The sequence below is a fragment of the Pelmatolapia mariae genome, linkage group LG20 (assembly GCF_036321145.2).
Source record: "Pelmatolapia mariae isolate MD_Pm_ZW linkage group LG20, Pm_UMD_F_2, whole genome shotgun sequence".
In the NCBI taxonomy this organism is placed as follows: domain Eukaryota; kingdom Metazoa; phylum Chordata; class Actinopteri; order Cichliformes; family Cichlidae; genus Pelmatolapia; species Pelmatolapia mariae.
In genome coordinates this window covers 22,736,392-22,755,789 of record NC_086244.1, presented here as the reverse complement: position 1 = coordinate 22,755,789, position 19,398 = coordinate 22,736,392, and the positions used below count along the sequence as shown (strand labels likewise).

The 19,398-nt window shown below is 40.0% G+C and overlaps 1 protein-coding gene across 4 annotated transcripts in view; it reads right to left on the bottom strand.

The window, feature by feature from the left end:
• The window catches only part of LOC134619065 (uncharacterized), a 45,199-nt gene that overhangs the window by 19,488 nt on the left and 6,313 nt on the right, over window positions 1–19,398 (bottom strand). Inside the window, exon 1 of one of the 4 annotated variants that reach the window (XM_063464792.1) lies at window positions 9,154–9,256. The exons of 2 other annotated variants lie outside the window; for them this stretch is intronic. The gene's annotated coding sequence lies outside the window, so the exon portion shown is untranslated. Of the gene's footprint in view, window positions 1–6,907; window positions 7,121–9,153; window positions 9,257–19,398 lie in introns of those variants that run through there. One more of the 4 variants, XM_063464790.1, reaches the window with a different exon arrangement.

Below are 19,398 nucleotides of genomic sequence, written 5' to 3'. Positions count from 1 at the left end.
TATATTAAGGTTAGCCTCAGCATTTCAACAGTGATTCCCTGCAGTCATCCAAAATTAAAGAAATCTGTGCAGCTGCTCTTCTTATTCTTGTATCCTAGAATGGCTCTCTTATAACGACTTACATAAGGTTACTTACATTACTTAGTTTCTGATTTGGCAAGCTTTGCGAAAGAGACATTTTTGGAGCATCACGTGCATAAACACAATGCAGAACATATTATGTAAAAATAAATCTATTTTGTATTTTACTGATTAAAATATTAAGACAATGCAGCACTAACTTCTCTGCCATTGGTCTCCATTAAGCATAAAAAACATACTGTATAATGAAGATGTTAATTAACGCTCACCGTAACACACATTGTCATGTTTTTGCACTATCAAACTGGACAGATTTCACATCACAACCACAGTATTTCACCAAGGAGAGAAATTAACCTTTTTGTTTTCATCAATCACATCACTATCTTTGATTTGATGTCCGCCACTAACTAAAGTTGATGAATCTATTTGCTAAATGTGGGGAAAAACAGAACACTACAAAACAAAGAGGAGGAAAATCACTCTCTGCCTACATCCCCACTGCATAAACTATTATTCTAAAACTTAAGCATAATAATATCCAATATCACATCAGTACTAAGAATGAGTGTGTAAATGAGAAAATACATTAATGTTATCATAAATAATCTCATAAATTAAAATACTGTAATATCATTAACATATTCTTTATTTCAGTAAATTGTTCAAAAATAGACTATAAGTTAAAAAGGACACACTCTTACCATTAGTGGGTTTAGAATGAACTATTAATATGGCAATACATTATAATGATTCCTCTTCAGGTACAATTATTGACAGAGTAGTAACAAATATCAGTACTTCAGAAAAACACGCAGTCACTGAACTGCACACCCAACAGTTTCACCAGAGTTATTACTTTATGAGTTCTCATGCAGCTTACTTAATGAAAGTGAGCAAAAGCTGCAGTGAAGAGGAAGAAACTCACTTTGGGTAAACAATATTGAAATTAAATAACACAATCCTGACAATAAAGAACAAACTAACACCACAGTGTAGTGAATGAAGACACAATTTCAGCTTTTTCAGGTGTATTTTCATCTTCGGTTACATAGATATTAAGATTCATTTTGGACTATTGCTGTATTTTCAATTCAATTTTATTGATAGCGTTAAATCACGGCAACAGTCGCCTCAAGGCGCTTTATATTTTAAGATACAGACTGTACAATGAATGTTATTTTGATGCCATAGCCACTGTGGGCAACACTTTGTGATAGAATAATAGTAATAATTTATTAATAGCTCAAATAAGAAATAAAACAATAATAAAACAACAAAAAACTAAGATATCGCTAACAAGACTGCTTGGTTAAATTTGCTTATGTAACTATATAGTTACAATCAGGAATAGTATCAGAGTTTTAACAGGTAATTTGACATTAAAAACTTATCAGTAAAGCTGTAACATCTGAAAAATCTGTCAACATCCCAAAAACTATTTTTACACACACACACACACACACACACACACACACACACACACACACACACACACACACACACACACACACACACACACACACACACACACATGTAACAGTAAAAGCCAAATGTAACAACACATAACAGTATGCAGTGTTTTATTCATAGATGACAATCATTTCCATCTTTTTTCACTATTTATAGTTTGGCTGGTGCTTTAAAAAAATTGTGTTACCTCCGCAAAGTTTTATAAGATTTTTATCTCATCGTTTTTCTCTTAAAATAAGTTTCAGATTTGGCCATTTTGTTTCCAAAAACTACGCAAAGAGACTTTTTTTGGTTGGCATGACTGTCAACTTCAGTTGAAAACAGTCACAATGAAAACTGGCGACGGCTCGCTGATTGACAGCTTTCTGTTGAACGCTTTTGTATTTTCGTAACTTTGAGCAGCACCAATAACCTTTTCAGAGATGGATATCTCAAAACCTCAGTATGTAAAACCGAAACCGTCTACATTGCTAGAAAGCGCTGCAGGTGAGTTAAATTTCCTTTTCCCTCCAATTCCCACGTTGGCCACTGTCTCTTCTGTCCCCAAGCTTACTGAATTTATCACATAAAGACTCCCCCAAACCCCACTGTTCCCTCTTCACACTTGATTAACAAAACCAGCATTCGTGCAATTTTTGTAAATGCAGCCAGACAAGGCTGATATGCCCCTGCCATGATCCTGAGCACAGCTTTCAACCTCTGTCATCACATTAGGACAAATTCAACTAAGTGATTATTAATCAACGGCAACAATGGAGTTCTGAGATATGAGGGTTGCTGCGTAAGTGTGTGGGTCTTTGTGAATGAGGGAGTGTGCAGCACTGTTCTTTCCCAATAAATCAACACATCAGTTACAGGCCACCAATGCTCATCGAGTGATATGACATATTTTCACTTAAATCACCTCCACAGCACCGACTTGTAACTAAACAGTCTGTCCTCTTTACTTCCCACCTCCAAATCAATCAATAATGCCATTTGAAGATCAGTCACTGAAGCACGCATTATCAGTGTTTGACAGAAATAGATGGCAATCATAGAAAGAAAGAGGAGAGTGTAGAGGACAACATGCCTTATGAGGCAAGTTCATCAGAGGCCTGTAGTGCAGCATATTACAGCTAAAAGGAGACGCGGAATCACATCATGTCCGTGGCAATCTCAGGCCCCGCGGGACACCGCTACGCTGCGCATAACAACATGGACTGATGGGGAGACAGCAGTAAAAAGGGAAAGAGATGCACAGGAAGGCAGGTGGGGTGGAGGGATGGGGGTGCACAGCTTAACCCTCTGACATTTTTGCCATCAGCTAAGCCTCACTAACACACACGGACACACACACACATGCACAGGACTAAGACCTTGTACAGAAACTTGAAAATTCAGTTTGCAATTTAATGCCTATCCCGAAGTGACCTGTTACAAACGGTCGCATAAAAGATCAAGTGAATTTAACCTGCTGAGCTTTTGTCCTGGACTAACGTTCTAATCTCATAACCAAGAACAAATATGATTTGGACTCTGCTAAAAGCTTTCGGTAGCATACTTTCCTTAATGAGCAAAAGCATTAAGTGACAAGTGTAGGGTCAGCTTTTTTTGTTTTGTTTCAGAATAGCCTGTTTATTTATGAGATATAAATAAATATATTTTATATATATTAATTTTTTAGGGGAAATTCTACATTTTTTGACATTTTTAAAATTAAGTAAAAAAAATGGCAGTTTTATCAAAAAAAAACGTAAAAAAATTTTTTTCCCTCCGTTAGGTTCTAACTTCGTGAACATTAGTATCCGGCTCTGCAGCTCTGGCACTGCTGCTGACAGTTATCCTTTGCTGAGCTGCTGAATGTGTCTTTCTTGCACAGAATGTATGACTTATCTCTGTTGACCACAAGATCATCAATTGCCATTTCACCTAAGCCCTACGTTACTTTGCAATGTGATTTAATATGTTCGCTTATTAAACATTCAAACAATTTCAAACTCATGCCACATATTCAAAACCCCTTTGCTGTACACATTTAAAAATGTACAGCCAGGCATGCACTTTGCTGATGCGGTGATCTGTCTATGAGATGAATGGTCTGCTTTGTCTTTCCCTAAATTCAACCACTGGTATCGTCTTATTTTCAAGGCTCTCTCTCTCAGCTATCCATTTTTTATTTACAGACCTACATCCGTCATAAAACTATTGGTAGTCACTGCCTTCGCTCCCAGGCGTTGTTCCTTTTATGTATCTACAAAGCATTTACTGAATTAGGAAAGAGCATATTCAAATTTGCTCTGAATCAGGCGCAAAAATCAACCAATTTAGTATTATGTTAACACTTCACCTGTGCACCTGTGACGACTGTGTGACAATTCAGTTATGTTTCTGTAGCTTTAAAGTTTATAATATTGTATGTTTTTATATGTCACTGTCCATCTTTGGCATTCATACAGTCTTTTTTTATGTTTTGCTGTGTGCGTATTATTGTGTAATGCATGGTAACTAAACAGACTGCTGCCCATCCCTGAGCCTGGTTCTGCTGGAGGTTTCTTCCAGTTAAAAGGGAGTTTTCCCTTCCTGCTCTCGCCAAGTGCTTGCTCAAAGGGGTCATTTGATTGTGGGGGTTTTCTCTTTATTGTTGTATTGTGACTACCTTTTAATATAAAGTCCTTGACTTGAGACTGCTGCTGCTGCGATTTGCCACTATATAAATCAAATAACATTAAAGTGAAATGAATTGAGCTGCTTTCCATCTTGGCCAAGACATGCTAATTTGAGATTTTTGATCTCTATAATTACTATTACCCTTATTAAATGAAGGTTAAATAATATAAATAAATGAATAAAAATAAAAGATTTTCATATTTTTCACATTACATTATATTTACATTTTGTACCATCTACTGATACTCTGTATTTATGTTTTTTAACCAATTACATGAATCAAAACCCATCACATTACTAACAGACTTACTAACACCATCCAAAGACTAAACTCGCATATTTGTCCATGCCACAGCCCTGCATACTTGTCCAAAATCAACAGTGTAGTTTATTTTCTCAGCTTGACAAACGTGCCAATTAATGCTGTTTGTGTACCGTTTGATAAAACCTGCAGACCTAACATTACTCAGAAAATGATAGGAAATAGCTAATCTAGAACTGCCTTTTAAAAGATTCGTCAGAAGAGGGATGGACTAATGTTTTGTTAGATTTAGTCTTCTTATAGGATTTGCTTTCAGTACAGAAACTACAGAATAATGTCAGGCTTATCCTTTAGCCTTAAGGCTGTGATGGGACTAACTATGATTTTATTGCATCACACAGCATTTGTATTACATCGTCACACAGCGTATTATGTAATTCAAATGTAAATAAATGATATTTTGCACATTATGGTGCACTTTGGATATGCCGTGCTGATTAAAGGCCCTTGTTGTTTGTCTGCCATTATAAATCTTAAGGGCACTTGGTTTAAAATGTTAAACAGGTAAACATTTCTAAAATCCACTCTCTGCTATTCTCAGCAGAGGACAGTTGGCAGCTCTACCCCGGTTGCTGTTGGGTATAAAGAACTGTTTGTTTTATCTGTTCCACACCCGATCGAGCGCCTATGATGTCCTCGAACGGCAACCCTTGTGTTGTTTTATTTTTAGAGTTACACAGGGTTTTGACATTTCACTTGTTTGCCTCATCCTTTGTCGCATGGCGAAATCTTTCCACCATAATACAACAAAGAAAATCCCAGAGGTTGCTCAACAGATTTTCGGAGGGGGTGGGATACGTGTTTATTTTAACTGCTGAATGCAGGATGTGCAGAGCAAATAACATTTACCATGAATTGGTAGGAGTTGAATAATAAAGTGTGAGAAATGAAACCATTAGCGTATCTACTGCCTGAAAGCTAATGCTGAATGGGAGCATTTTCTCTTGATGTATATGTAAATTTCAGAGCTGACAGGAAGTGTGTGTGAAATCTTCTGAGTATAAAGAGGCTGTGCAGGTCAAGCTAATAAAAATAGGAGGAATAGACTCAATACAATTTGTTCCGTTCCTGCTTTGTGAGTGCACAGAGGACAGTTCCAGTGAGAGACTACATAAGCTGCAAATACAGTATAGTGCTGATCCTACAGACTCAGGGAAGGCAAGACCCCATTTTCCTCTCACTTGACTCGACTTAATTAACCAGAATGAGTCAGAAGCAACACTCAGGATTTAAGATTTGTCCTTATGGGATTGGGGATCTCTCTCGCTCTCTCTCCCTCACTCCCTGTTTTCCCCTCTCCCTCTCTAACTCTCTGTTTATGGTTGACTTCAGTGCTAACTTCCTGCTCATTACTTTAATGATGGTTCTACTGTGAGCTTATGCTCACGAGTGCAGTTTGCTTTTTAACACTGCAGTTTGGGAATAGCAAGAAACACACACACATGCAGAGAAACTCATGCATACAGTGACAGAGAATCAAATGAAATCAAACTACTATGTATGCATTATGTATGTGCGTTGTAACTAAAAAGAAAAACTCCAAAATTCAAGAATCTTTCACACTATGTATCACCATCCAACTTGCATGTTATCCGCAGTGTTCTGCGACCATACATGCTCACATTTCCAGAGAATAAAAGAGTTAATAACAGACGGGAAAGTAAATGGGAAGAAGGGTAGAGTGCGTCAAACGTCTCTTTTTCTCTTCTGAAGTATCAGCAGAACTCCGTACATAACTGTAATACAGAGAAAGAGTCTGACAGACAGATATATCCAACCCCAGCTCTCTGCTTTTGCTTTAGATGCATTATTCATCTGTGTGCCAATTTGGAGGAACCCTCCCAATTCCCCAGCTGGCAGCAAAAAGACGAGAAGCGCGAGAGAGAGAAAGAGAGAGAAAGAGAGACAGGCAGACTAGAGAAAAAGAAGTCGCCGCGAGAATGTCAGAAAAAAAGAAAGACAGAGAAAGAGAGAGAAGAGGGAGAGGAAAACACCAGAACAAAGAATGGGTGAGACAGATGCAGTAAAGCGGGAGTGGGAATGGCTCAATCTCTCAGCTGCAATGTAGTGAAACATCCAAACAGGATTTCGAATGATCCAGGGAGACTTCTCCCTACATGTTTTAATATTCCCAGCTCTGTTTGACTCGTCTGCACAGAGCAGATTAATGACGATTTCCACACTAAAGACTCTTAACCCCTTAGAAAACACATAGGAAGCAAAGAGCAGGGGCATGATGCTCACTTCTTTTTGCCTGAAACCAAACTGCACACTATCGCTAAATCCCAGTTTCACACACGCAGCAGTGTAAATGTCAGTGCAAGCGTGCTGTCAAACATATGCAAACACTTGCTTAACTGCATGATGACACCAGAAACTCACCTTTTTTTTTCATAGCATGCTCCATCATCATCTCTTACTACCTTGGTGTCTTGACAATGTCATCCCTGCATTCCCTCCCAGTAAACCCCATCCACGCTGACAGCTGTGGAAGCTATCCATCCTGGGACAGCCTGCCCCAGATTTAACCCTATCTCACCCTCGCCCTCTTTTCAGGTTTGTTACCTATTATGGCAAAACACTGCCACATGAACAGACCAGATTACAGCCCAGCAGAAGATAAAATGGTCACTCACAGTAGCACCTCCTCACCGTGATGAATGTGGGCGTGTATGAGGGGGAGGGGGAGTGGCGGGCTAACTGTGTGGGGCTGGATCAGCGGGATTGCTGTTTAATCTGCTGCTGTCTCCCCATAACGGAACACCGAGTGTTTAGACCCAACAGCTGGTTGAGTCCACCCCCAAGCCTGTGTTGTTGCAACACTAACACTTACTCTTCAAAGGTTTCCCCCTTATTATATAACCTCACTTTTATACTGTACAGCACACAGTACAGTATATGTACCATATCTGATAGGTGATCTGCCATCTACGTGATCATTTCCACCGTAGTGTTATGTAACAGCATTAACGAATCGCGCTCCCGTGGAGGGCGTTGGCTTGTGCTTCTCCGCTGAAGGATCTGTCAAAATGTGGAGCTGCTCAGAGGATTCGCCTGTCAGATTTGGCCTTATTTGTCACTTTGCTGTGATTCTGCTCCCTCAGCTTTGTCATGTCACCGTTTCGACTGCTTCAGAGGGCTCCTGGGAGGTGCTCGCTGGGAGAATATATGCCAGGCATTGTAGCTGATTTACATCAGGTCAGTCCTCTCTGAGACAGATGGAATGCTTAAGCTCTGCACAAAACACTAGTTATGATTATTTAAACAACTACGATAATCTCCAGAGCTGCTGTTACCACAATCAAACTACAGAAATAGGTCTTGTCCTATATTTAGCAACGACAGTTTATGGAAAAATATGTCATGTTGCAGTACTATTGGAAAACTGTATAAAAAAAAAAATATATATATATATATATATATGTATTTTATAACTGAATACAAAGGCTCATTAGTAGTATGGATTTTGATCTGAGCATCTTATTGGTAACGGCTTAATTTTACTGCATGATTATGATCCCATACCATAACTGGATTTAAAAAAAAAAAAAAAAAGGTTAATAAACTGGTTCCTTTATAGCGCTTTTCTACTTTACCTGAGCACTCAAAATACTTTATACGACAGGCCTCATTCGCCCATTCTCACCCATTATTCACACAGGTGCTTTTTTCTATGTTTAAGGTATTTCTATCTAACGTTCACACAAATTCACACTCTGATGGATGCATCAGAGAGCAACTTGGGGTTAGTATGCTGCCCAAGGATATTCGGTATGCACACTGGAACAGCAAGGGATTAAAACCACCTCAACCACCACCACCTGAGCAATAGCCATGCCAGTGGATCACTCATGTGCCGGTCTCCCCAGAACCCGGACATCAACATTACTGAAGCAGTGTGGGATCATTTTGACAATACAAAGAAGAGTTCCGGATGTCCTTCAAGAAACCTGGAGAACTATTCCTGAAATCTACTTAAAGAAATTGCAAGAAAGCTTGAAAGAGAGTTAGGCTGTGTTGAAGAATAAAAGTGATTACTTGACTTTAAAGCTTGTTAGAAGTGTACAAAGCCTGTTTTTTGGTTATATATTCCATTTCCATTTATGCTTGTGCATCTCTTTATATTTTTCTAGCAAAATATTATATTTTTAAGGTTTGAGCTACATGGGCAGGGTGTGTGATCAAAATGCTGCTCTTACGACTGGAGATGGACTCAAAAAGATTCCACATTTAAGTTCTTCTTCAAATCACACAGGCCTGAGTGATCGGAGCATCATGCTGAAGGAGGCATCCTCTCATTTCAACGTCACAATATTTGATACGTTTTCATTTTGTAGCTCAGATACACAAACGTCACCACCTCCGCATGTAATGAAAGGCATGTTGAGACCGTGGATACTCCCCTTCTAAAATATTCACAGATTAAAACAAAAAAAATGACAAAGGTCCCACATAACCTAATACAGCCAGAAGCACACACGCATACACGTGTAGACCCACATGGCAGCACCAGTTCCTAGGTCTCCGGTGGCAAGTGATGTTTTCACACTTATGTGGGGAGATTGCTATTTCTGCGCGGAGCCAGATAACTCAATTATTCATCACGGATGCTGGTGCACTCACTTTACCTCAGTTAGGATGGAGGCGGGTGTGTCTTCCTTTGAGTGTGTGTTCCACTCGCGCTTGTCTATGCTCGAGTCGGAGCGTGCGCGCGTGTGTGCGAAGACCTCCAACAGAAGATGAACTGCTGACATGCCACACCACACAGCAGGAGAGGAAAGAGGCAAGAGGAGAAAAGGAAAAGGAGCTGTCATAAACATGGCAATCAAAGAGATATGAAGCGGGAGGTGAGGATCAAAGAGCAGAAAGAGAAGAGGCAAGGAATTAGTTCCCTTATCTTCTCTCTAAGCCAACTGTGCACCTTCCAATCCTCTACAGCTCAATCAACAGTTACAAAGAAAAAAAGATTTTTTGAATTACCAGCAAAACTGAAACTCAGCTACCGTGGCGCTCAACCTTTTCAGCACAAGAGGGCTTTTTTTTTTATCCACCTCGCGTACTCTTGCTCAGCAGCTGTACTCATGAAATAAAGCATAACATTTCAGCCTTTTATTAACAGTGCACCTAATCTTTTCCAGTTTAAACTTAATGGGACAATTACTCTGTCGCTTAGCATCTGACGTGCTTAGCCGTGGTCTAGAGTGGCTCCAGCTAATCTCGAACCCAGAGGGGTTTAAAGCGCAGCTGCATGCCAAACTAGACCTGATTGCTCTGTCAAAACAAGCACAGGTTCAGCAGAACCAAAGCTAAACTGGAGCTAATAAGGGGGTGTCTGTTCTGTCCAACGCAGTGAAACCTCAGTATCATGCAGAAAACTGAAGGACGGCTTCTCTGATGACTTATGACTATGCCAAGGGGCGATTAATTGCATTGTTGCACTGTTTGGTATTGGTATAATTGCGGTATGCACTGTATTCTGTTATGTTTGCACTGCTGCTCATGTTTCCATATTAACATGCAATTAATCATTACAAGTATGGGTGTAACATTACATGTATCCGGTCTGAACTGTTCGTTACCGACGTCTGAGACTTCTGTTTGGTACGTCTTCTTATCTAAACAGTTACTGTCAGAATACTATAATTACGTCCACAAATCTGCAACAGCAGAGTAGAAATTCCTGACTGCAAATCCCAGAAATGTTTGGCAGTGCACCAGGTATCGTCTATGCTGATAGAGTTAGCCTGGAAACCCAGGCAGACCCTATACAATTATTGATCTCATACAATGTGTTCACGTCACGTTTTAAGCGACCTTTCTGAAAGGTCACAACCTACAAGTTATGTGCACACACACTGTACAAGTCAACCGATCCTTAAATAGGAAAGAATGATTTTGTCACGACTGAATGTTTTTATGTCATTGAGTTATTTGATGACTGATTCATGGCACTTTAGTTCTTTTTCCACCAATGAACCACATTAAGCGAGAAAAAATTTCCCATCTGAAAGTATCTGACCTTGTATTGACAGTATATTTGACAGAGTTGACTCCTTAAATTTTGAAATCATATCATTTCATCACAAAATTTCCAGTTAGTTTCCTTTAGGCTGATCAACACTTAACACACTGACCAGTATCGATAATCTATTAAATAGCAGCACTGACTAACAGTAAAACTGTAAATGGGATTTGGTCTGATGATGCACACTGTATAGGATTAATTATAGGTCATGCAACGTGGGTACAAAACCCCGGATCACAAAAAAAGTGGACGACAGCGCAGCATCTTCAGCTGTGTCATTAGAAAAGGTGTAATATGCAAATGAGGTGGTCTGGGTGGGTTCAAATCCAGAGCACTCTATGTTTTATCATGAGCATAGAGCCACTTAACCACACGTCCTTACACACTGGAGGGTAAAGGTCATGGTTCAGTGTGACTCTGCAAACAGCTGCCGATTGTTCCCCCTAGAGTCCATTTATTGCCCCTAACGCCATATGGACTTCTTGGAAGACCTGACTAAACCCACTGCACACACTTAGCCTTTGGACACAGACAGTATGTCTACATATGCTCAGACATATTGTTCATGTAAACAAAGACATTTCTAGGCTCATAGATAAAACTTCTATGGGTCTAGCTAGATATGAGATGCATGAACATGCACGCATACAAAATGTAAATGAGGAACTGCATCCTGTATCTGCACAGTCTGCACATTTGTTGCATCTCCAGGCATCAGTCTTAATGCACAAGAAAAACCTGCAAATATGGGGAAGACACATAACTCTGTATCAGTGGCAGGCTATCTCGCTTGTGCCGGTGCCCTTATTTCCCCGAGGACAACTCCGGCAAGCCAATTGGAGCAGTTACACATGCCAACACTCTCATGCAGCCATTTAGCACACCCACCCAGTGGCTCTTTTCATCACCTTTACAGTCAGTAACTCTCACGAAGACGCAGACTACATGCACATGGCGTAAATTCACAGAAACAAAAGAGACACAAATGCAGACAAACTGTCTTATTTCGAATGATCACACAGAGACACAAACACACTCTTCCCCCACTTTAATCTTCAGGGCAGGCAGAATCTATGAGTGATTTATTTTAAACCTTTCCCTGGGGGTTTTACAGGATTGAGCCAGTACTGAACCTGATCACAGCACTCACTTTCTATGTCAGCAATTTGTGAATCCACCCCCTTAGTCTGAATTTGTCTGGGTGCGCATGTGTGTTTGCAAGCAAGCTAATGAGTGATAGAGAGAGGTGGGAAGGAAAGACATGGCGAGTGAGGGAGAGAGAGAGAGGGGGAGACACAGGAAGAACGAACTGGCACTGTGATGAGTGTGTACTGTAACTTAGCATACTGTCTGTAGCACACGCCCCCATGGTTTTGGGTGGTGAGTCACCCTCTGCACTTGCAAGCTTGCATCCAATGGTACATGCCTTGATATGAAACACAATTTCTTTTTGCGTGTTTTTGGGTGTGTTTATCGAACCTCAAAGATGTGAAACGTGAACCTTGAATGTTCTGCAGAAGCTAAGCTCTGGGACAACAAAGTCAAAGCGTGACACACCCTCAACAGTCGCGCTACCATCTCCCATTCACAGCCCCGTAGCTACTCAGTACCATCCAGATAACTGTGTCTAATTTCACTGGATACTACATTTCCATTTGAAAGGTGGTTAGTGCCTATTGAGCAGTGTTATCGTTGCTGTGCAGAGACAGGCTCCCTCGCTCCTCCCAGCCTCAGACGGAGAAGCCATCGATTTGATTCAGTCTTAAAAGCCAGGTCAGCCTCAACAATGTCAGCTTATGGAAAAACCATTACCCCAGGTGAATTCTGAAACGTTAACCTACATGCATGTTTCCCATCACTCTCCTGCTTTCCCTGACTGTCCTACGAAACACCACAGATGGAGAAGAGACAGGAGAGGGAGCTCTGTGGGTTGCTCGTCAATGGAGTATTGCATGCTCCTCACTAGGTGAGTCATCCTGCCTTTCTTTACACTCCTTGTCCAAGGCCACCTACCTTACACCTCCACTGTAGCACAGCTGCTGCCAAGTTACTACGCCTGCTCATCCATTACACTACTCACAGCCTCTGACACTGAAGAAAAGTCACAGATGACTAATTTTATCAGCACAAATCGTGCTGCTACATCTAAAATGATATGTGGGGTTTAAAGCAGAGACCCATACCAGTTAGCTAGAATATTATTATCTTCTGGCTTTCGCCTGTGTGAATAATGTTAAGAACAGCATTTTGATTGTGCTTGGAGTTCCTTTCTATTGAGTTTAATATCTGTTCACTTTGGCTTGCAAACAGAGCTGCCAACCAAGGAGAAGATGGGGTTTATTTGTCATTTCGGTTTGGTTAATTTTCCATACATTAATTATCCCAGGTGTCACAGGGCAAATGATAGGGTACACACTTTAGAGGCTCCCATTCAACTACAGCATTTAGTACATATAGTCACCAAACACTTTACTAGGTACCCCTTACTAGTACTAGGTTGGACCCCCTTTTGCCCCCAAACTCTGGAGGCCATTTGAGTACAGTGAACTTCTTGCCATGTTTCCAACCAACCATCCATTCCAGTTCCAGAAACTAGTTGAGATGATTTGAACTTTGTGACATGTTGTCAAGCAGCCATCAGAAGATGGGCACACTATAGTCATAAAGGAAGTGAATTGGTTATTAACAATGTTTAACACAATGTGTATTTAGAGATACACTAACATTCTACATGCCTTGGCTGTAATGAACGGTTATTCAGTTCAGTTCCATTTAATTTATATAGCACCGAATCACAAAAACTGTTTCCTCAAGGTGCTGTTGCCTACAATAATACACAGAAAACATGGAAAACCCCAACAGTTAAATGCCCCCTATGAGCAAGCGCTTTAGTGACATGTGGGAAGGAAAAACTCCCTTTTAACAGGAAGAAACCTCTAGTAGAACCAGGCTCAGGGACTGCTGCGACCAGTTAGGGTGAGGGGAGGATGACAGGCCAGAGATTAATAATAACTAATGAATAAATGCAGAGTGGTGTATCAACCATCATCAAAAAGAAAAGTTTTAAGCCTAATCTTGAAAGTAGAGAGGGTGTCTGTCTCCGGAAGCTTGCGCCACAGAAGAGGGGCCTGAAACATCTGCCTCCCACTCTAGTTTTAAATAGCCTAGAAACCACAGGTAAGCCAGTAGTCTGAGAGCGAAGAGCTCTATTGGGGTGATGTGGTACTACGAGGTCTTTAAGATAAGATGGGGCCTGACTATTCAAGACCTTGTATGTGATCAGAAGGATTTTGAGTTAGAGTCTGGGAGCCAGTGAAGAGAAGCCAATAGTTTCTGTTGCCTTCCTATCAGCTCGAAACAGTCTGCCTGTTGTCCTCTGACCTCTGGCATCAACAAGGCATTTTCTCCAAGAGAACTGCCACTCACTGGATATTTTCCCTTATTCAGAGCAATCCTAGAGATGGTTGTGCGTGAAAATCCCAGTAGATCAGCAGTTTCTGAAATACTCAGACCAGCCAGACTGGTACCAACAGCCATCACATAAATTCACCTAAATCTTTCTTCTCCGTTCTGAAACTTCAGCAAGTCATCTTGACCATGTCTACATACCTAAGCGCATTGAGTTGCTGCCGCTGATTAGATATTAGGGTTAACAAGTGGATGAACAGGTGTACCTAATAAAGTGGCCAGCAAGAGTATTTTAATAATTTTAATTATTAATTAAACTAAACATAGTACAAAAACAGCGAAATGAGAGCCAAACAGATGAACTTCTGTAGCATAAATATACAGTATAATGTATTAAACCTGCTAATGGCAATGTTTTATAATGTTCAAACACAGCACGATGAGAGCTAAAAAACATCATAACAGTTGTTTTTTCATATATGTTGTAATAACTCTTTGTTTCATTGGCACAAATAATAGCAGATAAATAAATAACGAAAAGTGAAATAAACAGAATATGCTTATATAAGCGTCTAATAGTAGGAGACAATGGTGGCTGACATGTATAGCTCCACTTGCAGTGAATTTTTGAGCATCATGAAAAGCATTAGCTGAGAAAAGTTCAATAAAAATACGCATTTTTAACATAAGCACAGGATAAACAAACATCATCATAATGAGCCAGCCGTTTTTGCTGTGGAATCATCGACTTACTAATGGTCGCCAGCAGAAAAACAAAACAAAACAACAACAAAAAACACATAACTGGAGACATCACAATGCTTCTGTATCAATAAGTATATAGAAAAAACAGTACAGGTATTGATAACGTTCATGAACAGAAATGACTTTGGAAAAATACCAAACATCCTATTCAAGTCCTATTTCCTGAATTATCCAATGCTTAATTTATTTGAATAAAAAAAACCCAACAACAACAACAACAACAACAACAACAAAGGAACAGACATTACAGGCCATTAATATTTTACAACCATTAATGCTCGCTATGGAAGAACCAAAGGGTATGAGTAGTGATAAGGACATTAGGTCTAAGCCTGTTATATGAAATGTTCTATGCACTTGACTTCATTTCGCTGAATGTCTGACCAGCTGCATGGCCTTGCATGCTTCATGTCAGGGAGATGTATGTGTGTACCGATGTAAATAGGGTTAATATAGTGCAGGGGCTTTGCTAATTGGGTTAGCAAAGATTCCATTACAGCTACCACACTGACAGAGCCAGCTTGCTATCGATCAAATGGGTGAATGAAGGGGACAAACAGCAGGTGCTTTAATTAAACAAGTCCAAGCACATAAAAAAAAACCCCCACCAGACTGTATCCACACACAAATGTGTCTCTTTACACTCAAACGAACTGCACCAGCTTAGTTGCAAAAGGGCAGACGTATGTGGATATGTGTATATATATACACACACACACACACACACACACACACATATACATATATATATATATATATATATATATAAAAAATGGTGATGGTAGTTGCAAAAATGGTAGCAAATAACTAAATAAATATGGATTTGTGCATGTGTTTGCATGAAAAAGTGTGCATGAGCGAGAAAAAGACAAACCACATGGGACCTAAGCGCTCTTTCATGTGGAGGTGAATACATAAATAATAAAATTAAATCATCAAAAACAGCCCAAAATAGTCCCAGCCCTTCTTTCAATAATATACGCACTGTATTACATGTTCTACATTCACTGGACTCACATTAGTCTGTATCAGTCCTGAAATTAAATTATCTATAAATTGAATTGTCAAAATGATGATTATAATTTTTTTTGTTAGCACTTGCTCAAAAATTAAAATGACCTAAAGATAGCGATAAGAGGCTTTCTGATTAGAAATGTCATTTTGCAATAAAATGTAAAAGAACTATTGTCAGTAATGCGTTGTTTATCTTCGGGCTTTGATGTGCTGCTTGCTTCCATAGCTACTCATTATCTGATGGTAGCTAGGTGCAATCTGCAAGGTGTCGGGGGAGCAGAGTACTAAATAAAGATATTTTCAAGGTTTTCAGACACCAAGAAATCTCAACCCCAGTTGTGTCACTTTACTTCCTCGCTTAGCACAATGTGCTGCCTCCTTAAATAGCTCAGAGTTTCTCTGAAGCCAGGCACTTGACTTAACACCAAGATAGGCAGATAGGGGAGCGTGCAGCAAAAAAGGAAAAAAGAAAAAGAGACGTCAGTGCACAAAAAAACCACACCATCCCCGCTGTGACAGGCGCACAAACCTAACGCAAGATCTCAAGTTTCGTTCTGTGTGATCCTGCTATGTACTATGTGATAGGTAGATACATAAATTCTACCTTTTAGGTTTTGAATCGGATGTATGGACGCACTTGTGACAGGGTACTCATCTGGCCATGTGTCAAAAGTTTTTTTGGGCCATTATATTGAATGTTTGAAAACCTGAACTGACCTCAGGGAGAAAGTTCAAGTAAACGACTCTGACGTGAGCTCTTGTGTAAGGAGATACCTCTGAATCCTGAAAGTTGTGGAGTGCCGAAAACCATTATTTAAACGGATTAGCCCCCCTCTTGTTTATGTTTTGATTTTGCTGTGAACTATTCTTTAAAGCCGAAGGCAGCCTCTGGAGTGGAGTTCAGATGATGTGATCTCTCTTTCCACAAGCCACTCTTATTAAGCAGCCCCACTAAAAGCCTGAGGATTCTCTTACTAAACCAATCAATAAAGGATCTGTCTTGCCATGGTCCCCGGAGCCCTCGACTCCACCCTTCATTCTTCCTCCGGCTTTCACTGTCCCCCACAGGCTCACTCATTCATGGTAAGCACAGGGTGAAGCTGACGCTACTGTGCATGCGTGTGCATGTGTGACAGATCTGGTACCTGATGTGCCGCTATCTAAAACCTCAGGAGGTGAAACGGGTGAAAACAGTCCTCTGAGGCAGAGCTGAGGAGCAAACCGCCTGTTAATGAATAAATAAACAGGGAAGTCAGCATGAATGCCCCACTGTCACCGTGTTCTCTGAGTGCAGAGGCTGATCTTCCATCGCTAACACCTGTGTGACTGTCAGAGGAATCAATAAACAGCTACTGTTGCAAAGGTGAACTCGCCCACCAGTGCACACTGTGCTCCCACTGTCTGCGTCTCTAACAGAAAGAGACTTACGGCGGTGGAACACCTCACATCAAATTAACGCATGAGTGTGAGTCGCCAGTGAGAACAAACATATAACATATATGCATACGACATAAGTGGAAGTACAGAGACAGATGGCTGGTATAATAGCATCAAATCTAATGCATTCAATGGGAAGATATAGCTACACTCAAAAGACAATAAAGAACTTTTAGCTTGTTTCCTCTTGTACATTTTTTTGCTGACGTCCACTCACAAACAGATATTCATTGCAATCAATAAACACTTAAAAATGTCTCCAATAACTAACTCCATGTATGTTTGCTAGGTGGTGGTAGCAAATGTGATTTATTTGCAGCCAAAGCCAATCTAGAGGTCTCTCGCACAGATGCCAGGATTAAGCTTAAGTAAAACATCTGATGAAACACATCTGTAACTATATAGACGATGGCTTTAGCTCAGCCTAAATCTGATCATGGAAAATGCATATGTAACACTCTTTTCTTGAACCAAGGGCAGGGAGTATTTTTTTGTTATTTACAGCAGTACAAAACAAGAGGCATGCTAAAGAAGAGCATCCCATCCTCGCTAATGAGATCAAGAAGATATGCTCTGTTTGTGCAGATTAAACTTACAGTATAAACACTTCTCCACCCACAAGAAGTCAGAAACTCTAACTTTAAGAATGAAAAACTCTCCTCCCTCTTTTATCAGCATGGAAACAGGGTACTTGTTGTACTGTAGCTGTAAGGCTTTTTCAGTGTGGCCCTGAACATTCAGAGGAGCAACACTGCAGACAGCAGAACGCTGTCGGGAGTGCTGGAAAAGGTCGAGCCAAGTCAAATTTCCTTAGGCAAATGAAACTAAAAAGATTCACTTTTTATTTAAAAATAGGAACTTTGCACACTTAGCACTTTGTGACTACACAAATGTCGCAAATGGTAAATCGGTTCACGCACAAAAAGGGGACATTTGTGCAAGACATCACATGCAGCTATTTATTTTATTTTTATTTTTTTACTGACATTGGATGGTTACTCAAAATTTTGGCCACAACAACTGAAGAGATTTTTCTGCAACCGCTAGACATGCTTAGACACACCACATTTTCTAAATTATAAGAAAGAAAAGAAAAAAAGTCTGAAAATACAGACAGAGTTTATCAGAAATCACCTCTACTTAGGTGATTTTAGAAGTCTCAAAGACTCATTTAGCGATCTGACTAATCATCTAGAAAAAAATCCACCTTCTCAAGTTGCACCTTTAATGCATCACAGAGTTATGAATTCTGTGGATTCACATCGTGCAAACTGAGCAACTGGTTTATGATGCATTCATTTTTTCCCCTTTTTCTAAATTAAAAAAAGGCTCAGTCACTCATGACTCAAGTACAAAGTAGGGCAAAAATGGCACCTACACACGTCTGGCACTCTGAAGAGAAAGGACTTTGGTGATGATTAGGATTGGGACAAACTATGTAACCCGATATAGCACTTCTTTCCATGTGATACAGTGGTCTGGTCTACACCAGTGCCAAATATTTTAATAACAATTTTTTTAAACCATTAAGAGGTCCTGAGTGGATTCCCAAATTTAATTTTCTGGAATTACTACTTCACGAGTTCTTGTGGCGGAGCTTACCGAATGAAAGATGTCGAAGAAACTCACAGGGGACATTTCACAGACAGCAGGACAAAGTGACTCAGAGAGCTAATTAATTAAACAATATTAAATTTCAATATTTATGGCACTTTTTTTAAACATCCACACCACAATACAATAAATCAAACAAAATTACCAGTTTTTACCTTTATGGTTATTTCACTCTCCCTCATTTCCACAGATAGATTCAATCTACTGTAAATAACTGTCCCGCTACGTGACACGTATCAAAGAATTGTACGGTTGCATTATCATATTATCGTTATTGTGGGTGATTTATCGTGTTTGTATTGAAACGTGAGCTAGGTTATGAGTTAACTTGTGGTTCCCACAACGGTGATGAAAAGCGACTATGGGAAAAAACAAACACACGTGCTTTTTGTTTGCCTTCATGCAACCCTACCAAAGAAATAATGGATCACATGCAGTGGCAATGCTGAGTATGAGTTAAAGGTGGAAGGAATATTTCCTCAAAGCATAATTTGACAACTATGCCTGCTGTTGAGACTTCAAGGGTTTCAGACTTTCTAAAACCGGCTAATAGGAAGTTTAATGCAAGAAGATTCATGTGTCTACTACAGTTTCCTCTGCCTAAATAAAC